The sequence below is a fragment of the Sceloporus occidentalis genome, unplaced genomic scaffold (assembly GCF_023333645.1).
Source record: "Sceloporus occidentalis isolate IW3139 unplaced genomic scaffold, rSceOcc1.0.p SCAF_5, whole genome shotgun sequence".
NCBI classification, from domain to species: domain Eukaryota; kingdom Metazoa; phylum Chordata; class Lepidosauria; order Squamata; family Phrynosomatidae; genus Sceloporus; species Sceloporus occidentalis.
In genome coordinates, this window is record NW_028316985.1 from 554,639 (window position 1) to 569,605 (window position 14,967).

Sequence of the window (14,967 nt, forward strand, 5' to 3'; positions counted from 1 at the left end):
GTTTAGATCAAGGAATGTAATACTGCCCCTCTATTCTGCTCTGGTCAGGCCTCACCTGGAATAATCCTGTGTCCAGTTCTGGGCACCACAATTTAAAAAGGATGTTGAGAAGCTGGAACTGTGGGCTACCAAAATGGAAGAAGGTTTGGAAACCATGCCTTATGAGGAAAGCCTTAAGGAGCTGGGGATGTTTAGCCTGGAGAAGAGACGGTTAAGAGGTGATATGACAGCCCTCTTTAAGTATTAGAAGGGAGGTTACATTGAGGAGAGAGCAAGCTTGTTTTCTGCTGCTCCAGAGAATAGGACCCAAAGGAGCAATGGATGCAAGCTCCAGGAAAAGAGATTCTGCCTCAGCATCAGGAGTACTGGCAGTAAGGGCTGTTTGACAGTAGAGCCAACTCCCGCAAAGAGTGGTGGAATCTCCCTCCTTGGAGGTCTTTAAGCCTGGCAGAAGAAGAGGGTTGGACTGGATCGGGGCCCTTTTGGGGATCTTTTCCAACTCTGTGATTTTATGATTCTGTGACTGGTCTTCTGCCTCTGTCCTTGGCCTTTTGGGCTGCAGAAAGGATGGAAGCAAAAACCGGGGAAGAAGTGAAGAGCCAAGGTATTCCTCCTGCTTTGGCTGAGCTGAGTGCTTGGTTCTGCAAGCGAAGGAGAGAGATGCCAGGCTCCGAAGTGGCACCCGCCTCTGTGCTCCCTTTGCCATAGATACATGGCAGGGGGCGATTCTTCCATGGCACTCGCATGGCGCATGCTCAGTCGCATTCTCCTTCATAACTGGGTCATCTCTGCCAGCACTGACCCTGGCACCAAAAAACAGATTCAAGGACTGTGTCTCCAGCTGAAATTAAACCCCAGCGGTGGCTGTTGTGCGCTGCAGGTTCATGCTTTCATGTTTTGCAAGTGGCTGTGAAAGGCTGCAAGGTTTATAGATGGGGCCAGTTCACTACAAAGCCCTGATGAACCAGCGGAAGAATCTGGATGGGATTTTTGATCACTGTCCCGCTGGACAGACTTTCCTCTGTTGATGACCTCTGTAGAATGGGATGCATGGTTTGCCATTGGGCAGAACAGCAAGGATGAGCATTGCTGGGAAAGAGCCGTTCTGGGTGCGCAGCTTGGGAACGTGTGTTTTCTATGGAAAACCCAAAGGGAAGGTGGCCAAGGCCATGCTGTTTGGTGGAAAGATAAGATCCCTTTCTATCCCTAGCATTTGAACATGAGTTATGACCCAGCTCTTGTGGGTGTTGTTGTTTTCTCTCTCTCTCTCTGTCTGTGTCTCTATGAGGTTTCCAGCTTTGGTTGTGTGGCATTTCTTCTTTGATTTGTCTATTGTTGTGGCATGCTGTTGTTCAAGTCATTTTCGACTTATGGCGACTCAAAGGCAAACCCATCAAGGGGGTTTCTTGGCAAGATTTGTTCAGGGGAGATTTGCCATTGCCTTCCCTGGGGCTGAGAGAGTGTGACTTCTTGCCCACGATCAGTGAGTTTTCATGGATCAGCTAGTAATCAAATTGTGGTTTCCAGAGTCACATGCCAACACTGAAACGGCTGTGCTATACAAACACTTTTATTACAGGTATCTCTGTTCTGTAGATTTTGGGTGTGACTGTACTTTGCTGCATGAAAAGCATGGCTACTGCCCTGGATATGTTTTACGGTTGGCCCTCCTTAGCCACAGATTTTGTTATCCGTGGATTCAAGCATCCATGGCTTGAAAATGTTTTTTAAAAAGTATTCATTCCAAATAGCAAAACTAGCTTTTCCATTTTATATCAGGGGCATCATTTTGCTATGCTATTATATTTAAGCATCCACAGATCTTGTTATCTATGGAGGGATCCTGGAACCAAACCCCAGCGGAGAACAAGGACCCTGTATTTCAGGAGTTTTATATTATGACCTGAAACGTATTGGTCGTCCCCATTAGAGCAAACCCATTGAATCACTGGGATTTATACAACTCCCTCTCCGTCAGGTTAATAATAATAATAATAATAATAATAATAATAATATATTTATTTATATCCCGCCTTTCCGCAGATCAAGGCGGCTTACAGTATAAAATGCAACAGTACAATAAAACCAACAAGGAAATTACAGTTAAAATAACAAGCACAGATTAAAATAACAATGTCCAGCTAGCTCGAGATAACAAAACAATAACAGTGGGGGGGAGGGAAGGGGAGGCAGCATCGAGGACAGTTAGGGGAAAGCCTGTTGGAATAAAAAGGTTTTTAACCCCTTTTTAAACTGGTCAAGGGAGGTGGCCGAGCGGAGCTCGACGGGAAGTGAGTTCCAGAGCTGAGGGGCCGAGGTGGAAATGGCCCTCTGCGTTGTTATAACATATTTCACATCTGGAACGCTCAGTAATTGCTTCCCGGCCGACCTGAGTGTGCGGGGCGGATTGTATGGAGAGAGGCGGTCCTCCAAGTACCCTGGGCCCAAGCCATTTGAGTCACCATCCAACTGTTCTTTTCTTTATCAAAACATTTCTCTCATGCCTTCCATCCAAGGGTCACAATAAAACCAGTTCACATAACTTAGGCGCGTTACAGACCGCCCAAAACAGGTGGTCTCGCGCCGCTGCCGGTTGCTGCGTCCAGGAACCACAGCAGCCAAACCGCGCAGTTCCCGGGCATAGCAACAAAGAAGCGCCAAAATGTGCCCTGGAAGAGGCGCCGCAAGGCACGAGGCACACACTTGCGCGCCACTTCTGGCGCGCGACGTCTGGACACTGTGCGTGCACGGCATCAAAATGGTGGCACCCATCTGTATGCGCCACCGCCATTTTGACGTAGTCGTTACACGCGAGGGGCAAGGTACGTCAGGAAGTGCCGCTCCTTGCGCGTAACGACAGCGCCCCATAGGTCCTGTCCAGAACACGCCTCAGAATTGAAAGTGTTGAAAAGCATGTGTTGTGCTTATTTGCCATCAAGGTGACTTTGATTTATGGCAACCCTATGAATGAGGGACCTCAAAGGTCATCCGTTGCCTTTCTCAGGTCCTGCAAATAGGGCAATAGTTATGGGTTCCTTGATGGACATTGTTTGCCTGTAACATAGTCGTCCTCTTGTCCTCCGGCCTTGAATTTTAGCAAGCTTTATTGCCTTTTCTAGGGAGTCATGTCTTCTCATGATATGTCCAAAGTACAACAGCCTCAGTTTAGTCATTTTGGCTTCTAGGGAGAGTTGAGGCCCGATTTACTCTTGGATCCATTTATTTGTCTTTTCAGCCATCCATGATATCTGTAGGGCTCTCTTCCAGCACCACAGTTCAAATGAACTTACAGTTGGCCCTCCCCATCTGTGGCTTTGACTTTTGCCTATTTGATGATTTGTAGTTTTGATTAACATGTTCTTTATAGCAACTCTGCCAGACGTTGACCATAGAGTTCTGTTGCAGAGCCAGAGGTTCCAAGAGAAAACACCTCTGTAGACACTTGTGGGTCCACTAGCAGGATTCTATGATCAACTTCTGGGAGATGTTGACCATAGAGTTGCACTGGAGGACCTGGAGATTCCTAGAGAGGTGCTCTTTTAGGGTAAAAGAGGAGTGGTTTTTTATTTGCGGTTTTTTCACATTCGCGGGGGTTCTTCACCCCTAAAACCAGCGAATGTGGAGAGGGCACTGTATTCTTTTCCTATCCGCTTTCTTACCTGTCCAGCTTTCACAACCGTACATAGATAACTGGGAAATATGATGGCACAAATCTGGTATTTAATATTTCAGTTTAAAAACATATTATACTTTATCAGCATTTAACAGACATTCAAACAGCCCTTAACTGTGTACATTAAGAAATTGATTAAAAGCATTCGATTCCAAAGACTTTAGTAAAGGGGCATGTTTTAATTGGGCACCACAATGAAGATAGCTTCCGTGCCCATTGGGCACAACCAATGCACAACCACACCCTCCCACAGTGTTATCGCCCAAAATGGCGAGGTGCAGGGAGGTGCCTGCAGGTGGTACCCAGTCCTTGGGCCAGTATGCGCTTCAGTGGGTCCACCCTATTTGGTATTTGGCTTTGCTCAGGCTTCGTTTTGATTGACCCCCATTTCCAAGACTGATGATTGATCCTTCGTGGGTATCCTTTCTTATGAGACACATGGAGATGGCTTTTGTGGTGGGAAGTAATCCATAGATTTAATGAATACATGAATGGATAGCTATACCTGCCTCTCCCAAATGTGAAACTGGTAGATTTGATCTTGGGGTAGATTTTGGTGGGGAGAAGAGGATTGTTGTTAGTTAGTTGTTAGATGCCCTCAAATCAGCCCCAACATGGCAACCCTGAGGGTAAGACATCTCCAAAAACCCCTGTCCTCCATTGCCCTATTTAAGTCCCATAGGCCAGTCCCATGGCCTCCCTAATGGAGTCTAACCATCCAGCATGACGTCTCCCTCTTTTAATACTATCCTCCACCTTTCCTAGCATTACTGTCTTTTCCAGTGATTCATTCATGCCTTCTCAGGATGTGGCCAAAGCACGACAGCCGCAGCGTTGTCATCAACATAGAAACAATGCAGTTTGGCAGGACTTCAGCTGCCATGACTCCATCCTACAGAATCCTGGGATTCTCTTTGGTGGAGAAGGTTAAAGACCTTGTAAAACTACAAATCCCAGGATTCCATAGGAGGCACCTAGAGTGCTGTCATACAGCATTATTTCTGCCATGCAGATGCACCTTCCTCTGGACACCGTTCACCTTGGAAATGTGCTAATTAGTTGATTCCCTGCCTTTCTTCTGGAACAGAATCCTTAAAAACATGATTACCAAAAACAAACCTAGGAACTTACTGGTTAACGCCTGATGGCCCAGTCCCACAAACTGGCTTCCAGCCCCTCTGTCCAAAAAATACACTTCCGTGAAGTTTCTGGCTATAAGAGACCCACGCTTGGTGCATCTATAACACTGGTCTCACTCCCACTACTTTTAAACCGGATTGTGACTCGGTACGAATCGGTTTAAAAGAGCACGGTTCTCACTGGAGCGATTCCGAAAGGGGGCCATATTCTAGACCCATTTAACCCGCGTCAAAAAGATGCTGTTTTTTCCCAGCTCCTTTTTTGCAAAAGGGGGGAACCAAGCGGGAACCAGAACTGGATCAGATTCGGTTTCAGAATTCGGTTTAAAATGAATCACTTCAGCGCAAATGGGAACCAGATGCGGATTGGAATCGGTTTATTATGACATGCAGTAAAGTGGAAGAAATGGATGTCCTGTGCAGAAACCAATTCTATTTAAACCAATCCATTTCCCAATGTGAACCACAAGTGGGTTATCTGCTTCAGGAACCAGTTTAAATAGAACTGATTCATTTGTGCATGGGAACCACAAGTGGGTTGTTTTGATTCGATTCCATGCCAGAAAATGCAATTGGACCAAATGTAGTGGGAACCACAATCCAATTTAGAATCGCTTTATCGATTTGGATCGGAAACTGATTTCTGTGTTAAGTGGGAAGAAGGCCACTGAAGAGCTTCCTCCTGTTGAAAATTGCATGGTGGATGTTTGTTCCCACAACCTTTCGTATGTAAGTCCCTTTTTTGCAAAAGCGAGAGCATGCAGGGTCCAGCCACGTTGACCGTTGGTCAGATCCCCCATTGCAGGGAAGTTGTTTGGACGAGCATCAGTCTCCATGGCATTCCTGCACGGCAGAATGAGGTTGCACTGGGTGGCCTTTGGGGTCCCTTCCAACTCTATGGTCCCAGGCATGCCAGCTGAGTCCTCCTATGCAGATCCACTCTCTGGAATGGGGCCTGGGCCCTTCTGCTAGCAAGGCAGGTGCCATTGTGCCCCCAAACCCACCCGCCTCCCCCGACTCCACAATGGAGCTGCCCTTGAGGAAGAGTCCCAGTCTTGGTGCCATAACTGGCATTTGAGGTTGCATTAAAGCAGTGGTTCTCAACTTTGCTAATGCCACGACCCTTTAATACATTTCCTCATCTTGTGGTGACCCCAACCCGATGTCTCAGTTCCTAAGACCATTGGAAATAGGTGTTTTCCGATGGTCTTGGGTGACCCCTGTGAAAGGGTTATTTGACCCCCAAAGGGGTTGCTACCCATGGGTTGAGAACCGCTGCATTAAAGGGACTCAGGCCAGGGTCAAGTCTCTTGCCAGTCTCCAAAGGCCATGGAGGAGAGGAAGGAAAGGGATGGTGGCTGGGTGGGTGGGTGGGTGGGTGGGCGAGTGGGGGCTCTTTTCTCTTGCAGTCCTTGCCTTTCCATCACGGGAACATAATTTGAATGTACGGATTAGCCTGGGATTTCGTGCTTTCGGAGGCTGGTTTCCATAACAACAGTCTTCTCATCAGGTCCCTTAACGCTTCCATTGCTGGTGCATGCGGGGTGTGAGATGGGGGGCTGAGCCCACCTAAAGCTTTGCAAGAAGCCAATGTGGCTTTGGAGTGGGGATCAAGATGGGGGCAGCTTCTCCCAACAGCTGTCCTTGGGTGCCTTCGAGTCGTCTGGAAGTTCCGGGGCAATCGCTCCTTGGCTTTTCTTGGCAAGACTTCTTCCAAGGAGTTTGGCCTCCCTCCGAGGCTGAGAGAGTGGGACTCACCCAGGCCATCCACTTGGAATCAAACCCTGTCTCCAGAGTCATAGTCCAATGCTCGAACCACTATACCGCACTGGCTCGCATCGTGTATGTGCCAAAATACCCTCAACAGGCATCAGATCCTTTCTGATCTTGGGAGCTAAGCAGAGCCAGACCTGGTTGATACTTGGGTGGGTAACTGGCAAGGAATACCAGGTGATGTAGACTATATTTCAAAGGAAGAAACTGGCAAAGCCACCTCTGATGATTCCTTGCCTATGAAAAACCTATGGAAAATGGGGGTGCCGTAAGTCAACAGACGACATGAAGGCACAGACAGACAGGAGACTATGTGCGAAAGGGATCTAGAAGTGCTAGTAGACCACAAGTCAACAGTGTGATGCAGCAGCTAAAAAGGCCAATGTGATTCTAGGCTGCATCAATAGACGTATAGATCAAGGGAAGTAAAAGTGCCACTCTGTTCTGCTCACGTCAAACCTCACCTGGAATAATACTATGTCCAATTCTGGGTAATTCAAATTCAAAAAGGATGTTGACAAACTGGAGTCCAGAGGAGGGCAACAAAAATGGTGAAAGGGAAGGGTCTGGAAACCATGAAGCCCTATGAGGAGAGACTTAGGAGCTGGAGATGTTTAGCCTGGAAAAGAGATGGTTAAGAGTTGATATGATGATAGCCCTGTTTAGCTATTTAAAAGAGTGTCATGTTGAGGAGGGAGCAAGCTTGTTTTCTGCTGCTCCAGAGACTAGGACCCAATGGAGCAATGGAGGCAAGCTCCAGGAAAAGAGATTCCAACTCAATATTAGGAGGAACTTCCTGACAGTAAGGGATGTTTGACAGAGGAACACACTCCTTCCTCCGAGATTTTGGTGGAGTCTCCCTCCTTGGAGGTCTTTAAGCAGAGGCCAGATGGCCATCTGTCAATGGGGATGCTTTGACTGTGAGTTGCTGCATGGCAGAAGAATGGGGTTGGGCTGGATCAGGGCCCTTCTTGGGGTCTCTTCTAACGCTATCATTCTGAGATCTATACAGGTATTCTAAAAGTCCAAAAAATCGAGTGGTCAAAATTCCCCATGAAAGCTGTGCATCAACCCTCACTTCAGGCGTGTGTCTTGGTTGCAGGGAGGGAAGGCAGCCCCATGGGATCCTAGTGCTGGGAGCAGATGGAGAGTGCAATACTCCTGCAGCTCTCGTGTGGCTTCCAGTGTCTCCCAAAAGGAGAGGGAATAGGCCCCCGGCCCAATATCAGACTGATTGCTCTCCTCCTGGGATGACCAGGTAACCAAGGCTGACCGCAAAAGAAAAGGGCAGGAGGCCCTCTTCTCTTTTCTCAGGCCAATGTCATGGGGGGGGGGCTGCATCCTCCTCACTTCCAGTGATGTTTGTGGCATTGCACTTTGTTGCGATTTAATATATAGAGAAAAGTGGGGAAGGAAAATGCTGAGGTTCAGAAAGGGGAAAAAAACCAAGTCTTGAACAGCTTCTGGCTGATTCCACCATTCTGTGATATTCATGAAACAAAGCAGGTTGGGATCCCTTTTTGCAGTTCTATTTGCTTATTTAAATATTTGCACCCTTCCCTCTGTCTAAAGATCTCAGGCTGGGATACCATAAAGCCAGCGCCAATGCGTTTAAAGCAATGCAAACCACTGAAAATGATTTTAAAAGGCTAAAAACAGATTAAAACAATTTAGCACTTTCAAAGACGACAGATTAGAACCCGTTAAAATACTATAAAGAAATTCAAAACCAGGCGCATGTGTGGATCGGTGTAAAACCAGGGAGGGCTCAAAGGGTCTCGGGAGGGGAAAAGGTAGTTTTCATTGGTGGCAGCAAAGTAGATGCCAGTCAGGCCTCAGAAGGGCAGGAGGAGGTCCTTCCATAACTTTTAAGGTTTAATATTGGAACGCCTTGAGCCAAGGGCTGCCTTCCCCTCGTGTCAGCAATGGCCCTGATCCTGCATTTTGGGCACCTTTTGCCTTGCCTCCCTCCTTTCCCTCCCACCTTCCTTACTTAAAAATTCTGCTAAGAAGCCAAAGTGAATGCAATGCAAATGGGTTCCCGGCATTTGATGCTCATTTTGCAGATGGAAACCAAGACAGGGGCAGCCAAGCAACATCAAGGCAGCAAAAGCTATTGCACAGCAGCTGTTTGCCTTTTGCCTGAACCTACTGGGAAAGGGCAAGATTTGCACCCTTCTCTCCTCCCTCTACTCCTGAGCTGATGGAGTGTGAACTATGGCTGCATCTACACTGCAGAAATGATGCAGTTTGACACCACTTTCACTGCCATGGCGCAGTGGTATGGAATGATGCGGTTTCCAGTTTTGCATGATAGTTAGCTTTCTTTGTCAGAGAGCTCTGGTGCCCCGCCAAACTGCAAATCCCAGGATTCAGTAGCATGGAGTCATGGCCATTAAAGCAGTATCAAACTGCATTATCTTTGCAATGCCAATGCAGCCTCCTTTTGAAACTTTGAACTCAGTTAGCAGGAATGGAAGTAAGCTGAGGGTAAAGGAAGAAGGTGGGAGGAGGAGAGAGAAAGTGGGACATTTTAATAAAATAATAAATAATAAAATTTTTATTTATATACCGCCCTTCCAAAGATCAGGGCGGTGAACAACATAATAAAACAATACAATAACATAAAAATACAGTGGTACCCCGGGATACAAATGCGCCGCCTTACGAAATTTCCGGGTTACGAAAGAAATTCAATTAATTAATTATTTCCGGGTTACGAAGGTTATTCCGGGTTGCGAAAGAAATTTTGGTGCTTTTCGGCGCGATTTCACCCGGAATCGCGGCTTTCGCTATTAAAGCCTATGGGCTTTTTCGGCTAGCGAAAGTTTCCGGGTTACGAAGGGCTCCGCGGAACGGATTACTTTCATAACCCGGGGTACCACTGTACATCCAATCAATTACATCAATATAAAAACAATTAAAAAACCCTGTTAGCCAATCTTCTTGCCAGCAAAAGAGGAAGGGAGGCCAGCTGGAACTTCAGTCGGGGAATGCAGCATGGAATAAGAAGGTTTTTAACTCCCTTCTGAATTGAGCCAGGGAGGAGGCCGAGCGGAGCTCTGTGGGCAGCATGTTCCATAGGGCCGGGGCGGCGGTGGAATATGTCTTCCTCGTAGTAGAGGTAAGCCTAGCCCCTGGAACCCTAAGTAATTGCTGCCCAAAAGTTCTGAGGGTGCGGGGCGGAATGTACGGGGAGAGGCTGTCCTTCAGGTATCCTGGGCCCAAGCCATTTAGGGCTTTATACGTAATCACCAACACCTTATACTGTGCCCGGAAGCGAATAGGCAGCCAATGCAGGTCTTTTAGCACAGGTGTAATGTGGCTGACCCTGGAAGTACCAGTGATCAGCCTGGCTGCCGTATTCTGTATCATCTGTAGCTTCCGGGTTTGGTATAAGGGTTGCCCCATGTAGAGTACATTGCAGAAGTCCAGTCTCGAGGTTACCAGAGCATGTACCACAGTTTCAAGGTCCCTCTGGGTCAGGTATGGGCGCAGCTGGCGAATAAGCCGAAGCTGATAGCAGGTGTTCTTGACCGTCGCATTCACCTGAGCAGTCAGGCGAAGGGACGAGTCAAGAAGCACCCCCAGACTGCGCACGGAGTCCTTCACAGGGAGCGTGACCCCGTTCAGGACAGGTGGAACCACCGCCATTCCTGGACCAGGGGAACCTATCACGAGTACCTCCGTTTTCTCTGGATTCAGCTTGAGTCGGTTTTCCCTCATCCAGCCCATTACTGACTCCAGACAGGCCACGAGAGGAGAGACGCCATCCCCAGTCACTGCATCAGTCGGAGACATAGAGAAGATTATTTGGGTGTCATCAGCGTACTGATAACCCCGTGCCCCATGTCTCCGGATGATCTCTCCCAGCGGTTTCATGTAAATGTTAAATAGCATGGGAGACAGAATGGCTCCTTGAGGGACCCCAGTTGTGAGGGCCCTCTCATCGGAGCACACGTCTCCCAGCTGCACCATCTGGGACCTCCCAGAGAGGTAGGATCGGAACCACTGGAGCGCAGTGCCCCCGATTCCCACCTCTGCCAGGCGCTCCAGAAGGATACCATGGTCTATGGTATCGAAAGCCGCTGAGATGTCCAAGAGCACCAACAGGGACACGCTTCCCCTGTCGATGCCCAGACGGAGATCGTCGACCAAGGCGACCATGGCCGTCTCAACCCCGTAACCCACCCGAAAGCCGGTTTGAAATGGGTCCAGATAATCCGTTTCATCCAAGACCGACTGAAGCTGGATTGCAACCGCCCTCTCGATCACCTTCCCCAAAAATGGCAGCAGCGAGACTGGCCGGTAATTATTATGTACCAGGGGGTCGAGGGAGGGCTTTTTCAATAAAGGTTTTACAATGGCCAATTTTAAATCAGTTGGAAATTGCCCTTCCCTCAAAGATGTGTTGATAATCCGGCGTAACAATAAAGTTACTGCCAGTCCCCCCTGAGCCGCTAGCCATGAGGGACAGGGATCGAGAGCAGGTTGTCTTCCGAACACTTCCAAGGATCTTGTCCACATCATCGGTACTAACCAACTCAAACTGATCCAGTTTAATAGAGTCCACGGAGGCTCTGGACGCCTCTACTCTGGGTTCTGCCCTAATGCCAGCGTTAAGAGCTTCGCTTATCCGAGAGGTTTTATCCGCGAAGAAGTTGTTAAATTGGTTGCAGCAGGCCCTAGAAGGTTCAAGGATCTGGTTTGGGGCAGGAGGGAGCTGAGTTAGCTCCCTGACTATCCTGAACAACTCTGCTGTACGCGACTCCGCGGATGTGATACGAGCACCATAGAACGAGTTCTTAGCTGCTCGTATCGCCTCTCCGTAGTCCTCCAAGAGGCGGTCTAGAAGAGTCTTGTCGGCTAAGCGTAGGTGTTTCCGCCAGCGATGCTCTAGCCATCGCAGTTCCCGCTTCCTTGCCCGGAGATCTTCCGTATACCAGGGCTTACGCTTGGAAGCGGGTCTGAGAGGGCGCTTGGGAGCGATACTGTGTATAGCCCTCGAGAGACCGGTATTCCAGATACCAGTCAGGGCATCAACAGAGTCGCCGTCACTTCCAACCATGTATCCCTCTAGAGCTTCCTGGAACCTTTTGGGTTCCATCAGCCTTCGAGGGTGGACCATCCTAATAGGTCCGCCACCCCCGGGGGGGATCTGGGTAGAGACCTTGATTTTTGCCTCCACCAGGAAATGATCCGTCCATGACAGGGGGGAAATGTTAGTTATTTCTGCCCACGGATTTTCCGCATCCGAACAGAAGACCAAATCAAGAGTATTACCCGCAAAATGCGGGTAAACGAATCTGGAAATGTGGGATGACGGAGGAATAACCGGGATGACCGCTGCCGAATTGGGACAGTTGGATGTTAAGGCCATGTGCCTACATGGTCAGTCCGTTTCTCTCTCTCAAGGCTGGATTGGGGTGTTGGGGACCCAGAGCACTTTCAAGGGAAGGGTGCAAGTTCCCAGTCATGCGGTGTCAGAAATCCCCTTCATTCATTTATTCATTTGAGGTTTCTGTCATGGGCGCTGGAATTAGTTATCCAATTAATTTGCTTTATTGCTTGTTGGGATGGGTTTGATTTCTGAGGGTTATATAAACCATATGTTACTATACATTTCCATTCCTGACAAAAAAGTCTTTCCTGTTGTATGTATCTCTTTTTCCAATAAAGCTGCGACTTTTCATAAGTCAGCTTCAGGGTTGTAATTGAGGACTGCAATGGGGTGTCTGACATGCGGCTGGCTGCTGCTGCTGCTGCTGCTGCTGCTGCAAGGCATCCTAAAAGGAATGCCAACTGAGCCAATAGCAATAGCCTTTACATTTCGATACTGCATCATAGTGAACTCAGCAGCACTCTCACTTGCCCCCAATAAGCTGGGGCCTCATTTAACCGACTTATGAAAGGATGGAAGGCTGAGTCAACCTGGTGCCCTGCGGGGATCGAACTCACAACCTTGTGGCTGCAGTGCCAGCATTTAACCCTTGCACCAAGGGACGAAGGGAGAGTGGGTAAGGGGTCTCCAGGCATCCCCCGACCCAGGCAGTATCAAAGTTGGCATGGTGAAAGTCAGAGCCCCAGAGGCATTAAATCAGGGGTTGGCAACCTACGGCCTGTGAACCGCATGTGGCCCGCCGAGGCCTAGGATCCAGCCCCAGCCCAGCCCTGCCGCAGATGGCCGCTGGGGCCTTTGGCCTCTGGTGCAAGCGCGTGGGGGCCTTTGGCTTCCTGCGCAAGTGCATGGTGCCTCTGGCTGCTGGCGCAGACACGCGGGGGCCTTTGGCCTCTGGCGCAAGCACGCGGGGGCCTTTGGCTTCCCACGCAAGCGTGCGGGGCCTCTGGCCACCGGCACAGGCGCGTGGGGGCCTTTGGCCTCCAGCACAAGCACGCAGGGGCCTTTGCGTGCGGGGCAAGCGGCGGGCAAGGAGGGGCAAGAGGCGGGCAAGAGGCGGGCAAGGGGGGCAGTTGTCTATAGAAGCCTCAGAAACATGCATTTATATTAACATTTTTTAAAAAATCAGCAGATTTTTTCACGTGTCCTCCATTTTTAAAATAAAAAAATGTCCTCCATTTTAAATTTGTGTCCTACATTTGCCCTGGTTTTATTTATTTATTTAATTTTAAAAAATTATTTAATTGTTTTTTGTGGCTTGGGCCCCCCGAGTTCTCTGAGGGACAGCAACCCAGCCCCCAGGTCAAAAAGGTTGCCTACCTCTGCATTAAATAATATCATGGCACCAGACTCTTCACATCCTTTGCAGCTGGGAGCTATGATGGCAGCCCTTGGAAAGGGCAGGGCAAGAGGCATTGGCTTCGACAGTACAAGGTGGCTGCATGCCCCTCTCTCTGCTGCGTATGCTCAGGTCTGCAGGGCACTTTTTTAAAAATCAAATATTTCTGTCCTGCTCCATATTATAGGATCTCTGGGCAGCTTACAATAAAATCATATAGAGTCATAGAATTAGAAGAGACCAAAGAAGGGCCCTGATCCAGTCCAAGCCCCTTCTTCTGCCATGCAGGAACTCTCAGTCAAAGCATCCCCAGAGACAGATGGCCAGCCAGCCTCTGTTTAAAAACAGCCTCCAAAAAGGAGACTCCACCAAAATCTCCATTGAGGAAGGAGTGTGTTCCACTGTCCAATTGCTCTTACTTTCAGGGAGTTCCTCTTAATGTTTATCTGGAATCTCTTTTCCTGGAGCTTGCATCCATTGCTCCATTGGGTCCTGTTCTCTGGAGCAGCAGAAAACAAGCTTGCTCCATCCTCAATGTGGCATCCTTTCAAATATTTAAACAGGGCTTTCATGTCACCTCTTGACCATCTCTTCTTTAGGCTAAACATGCCCAGTTCCCTGAGTTGCGCCTCGTAGGGCACATGAACCATCGAACCATTCAAAATGCAAGGCCATCAACGATTATAAAAACAATAGAACTAATCCAACCATTCTAGAAAGACATTAAACATTTCAATAATTTAAAAGATTAAAGTGAGAAGACACAGAACCGTGTACAAGTCGGATGGAGTCATTAGGGGCCGAGGCTTTAACAAAAGCCAAGTCTTCAAACAGCTTGATGAAGTCATTGCAGCCTGTTGGCCATTTAGCAAACTCAGTCAAAACCCCACCAAACGGTGATGCCTTTATTGGCCAACCAAAAATGCAAGACGTCTCTTGTCCGCTTTGGTTGGCCAATACAGGCATCACCGTTTGGTGGATTTTGATCAAATGGATAAGTTAACTAGAAGTATGCAAAGGAACTAATAAATATCTGGAGGACTGGGAGAAAGTACTGAATTACTTATTCCAGAAATGGAGCAATATTACGATTATGGGATTTATTAAACAATAATACAAAACAACAACAATAACTTAGCAGAAGAAGCAAAATATTAGCTTTTGTGTAGAGATAGAATTGCCTTTTGTTATGTTTCTATCTAGGTTTGCATTTGAATTTGGGAAGAAATGGGAAATTATGGTGGAATACTCATTTAAAGCTTAGGACAGACATGTGAACTTTTGTTCATGAAACAGCTCAGCCTCAAAGCGAGGGAAAGGACACCGAGAGAAGAAGGGCAGGAAGCAAGGCTTGGCGTCTGGAGGCCTGTTTAATCAGCGCTGGACTTAGGTTAAGTCAGAATAGCAAGAGAGATGTATGAGCGCATAGAATGCAGAATGTGAAACTTCTTTAATGATCTTACCGTAATGTTTACTTGCCTTTGTGTTGTGTTTATATGTTTATATGTTGGTCATTTATATATTTTTAAATATGTTGTTACGTTGAAAATTAATAAAATATATTTATACAAAATTAAATAAAAGGCAGGTTTTAATTTGATGCTGGAAGGAAGTGAGGACCCTGAGAATTTGCTCTGTTGCACCA

At 47.9% G+C, this 14,967-nt stretch overlaps 1 protein-coding gene across 1 annotated transcript in view; it reads left to right on the plus strand.

Moving 5' to 3' along the window:
- LOC149311502 (C-Jun-amino-terminal kinase-interacting protein 2-like) overlaps nucleotides 1–14,967 on the plus strand; it is a 61,075-nt gene that overhangs the window by 11,033 nt on the left and 35,075 nt on the right. The window lies entirely within an intron of this gene.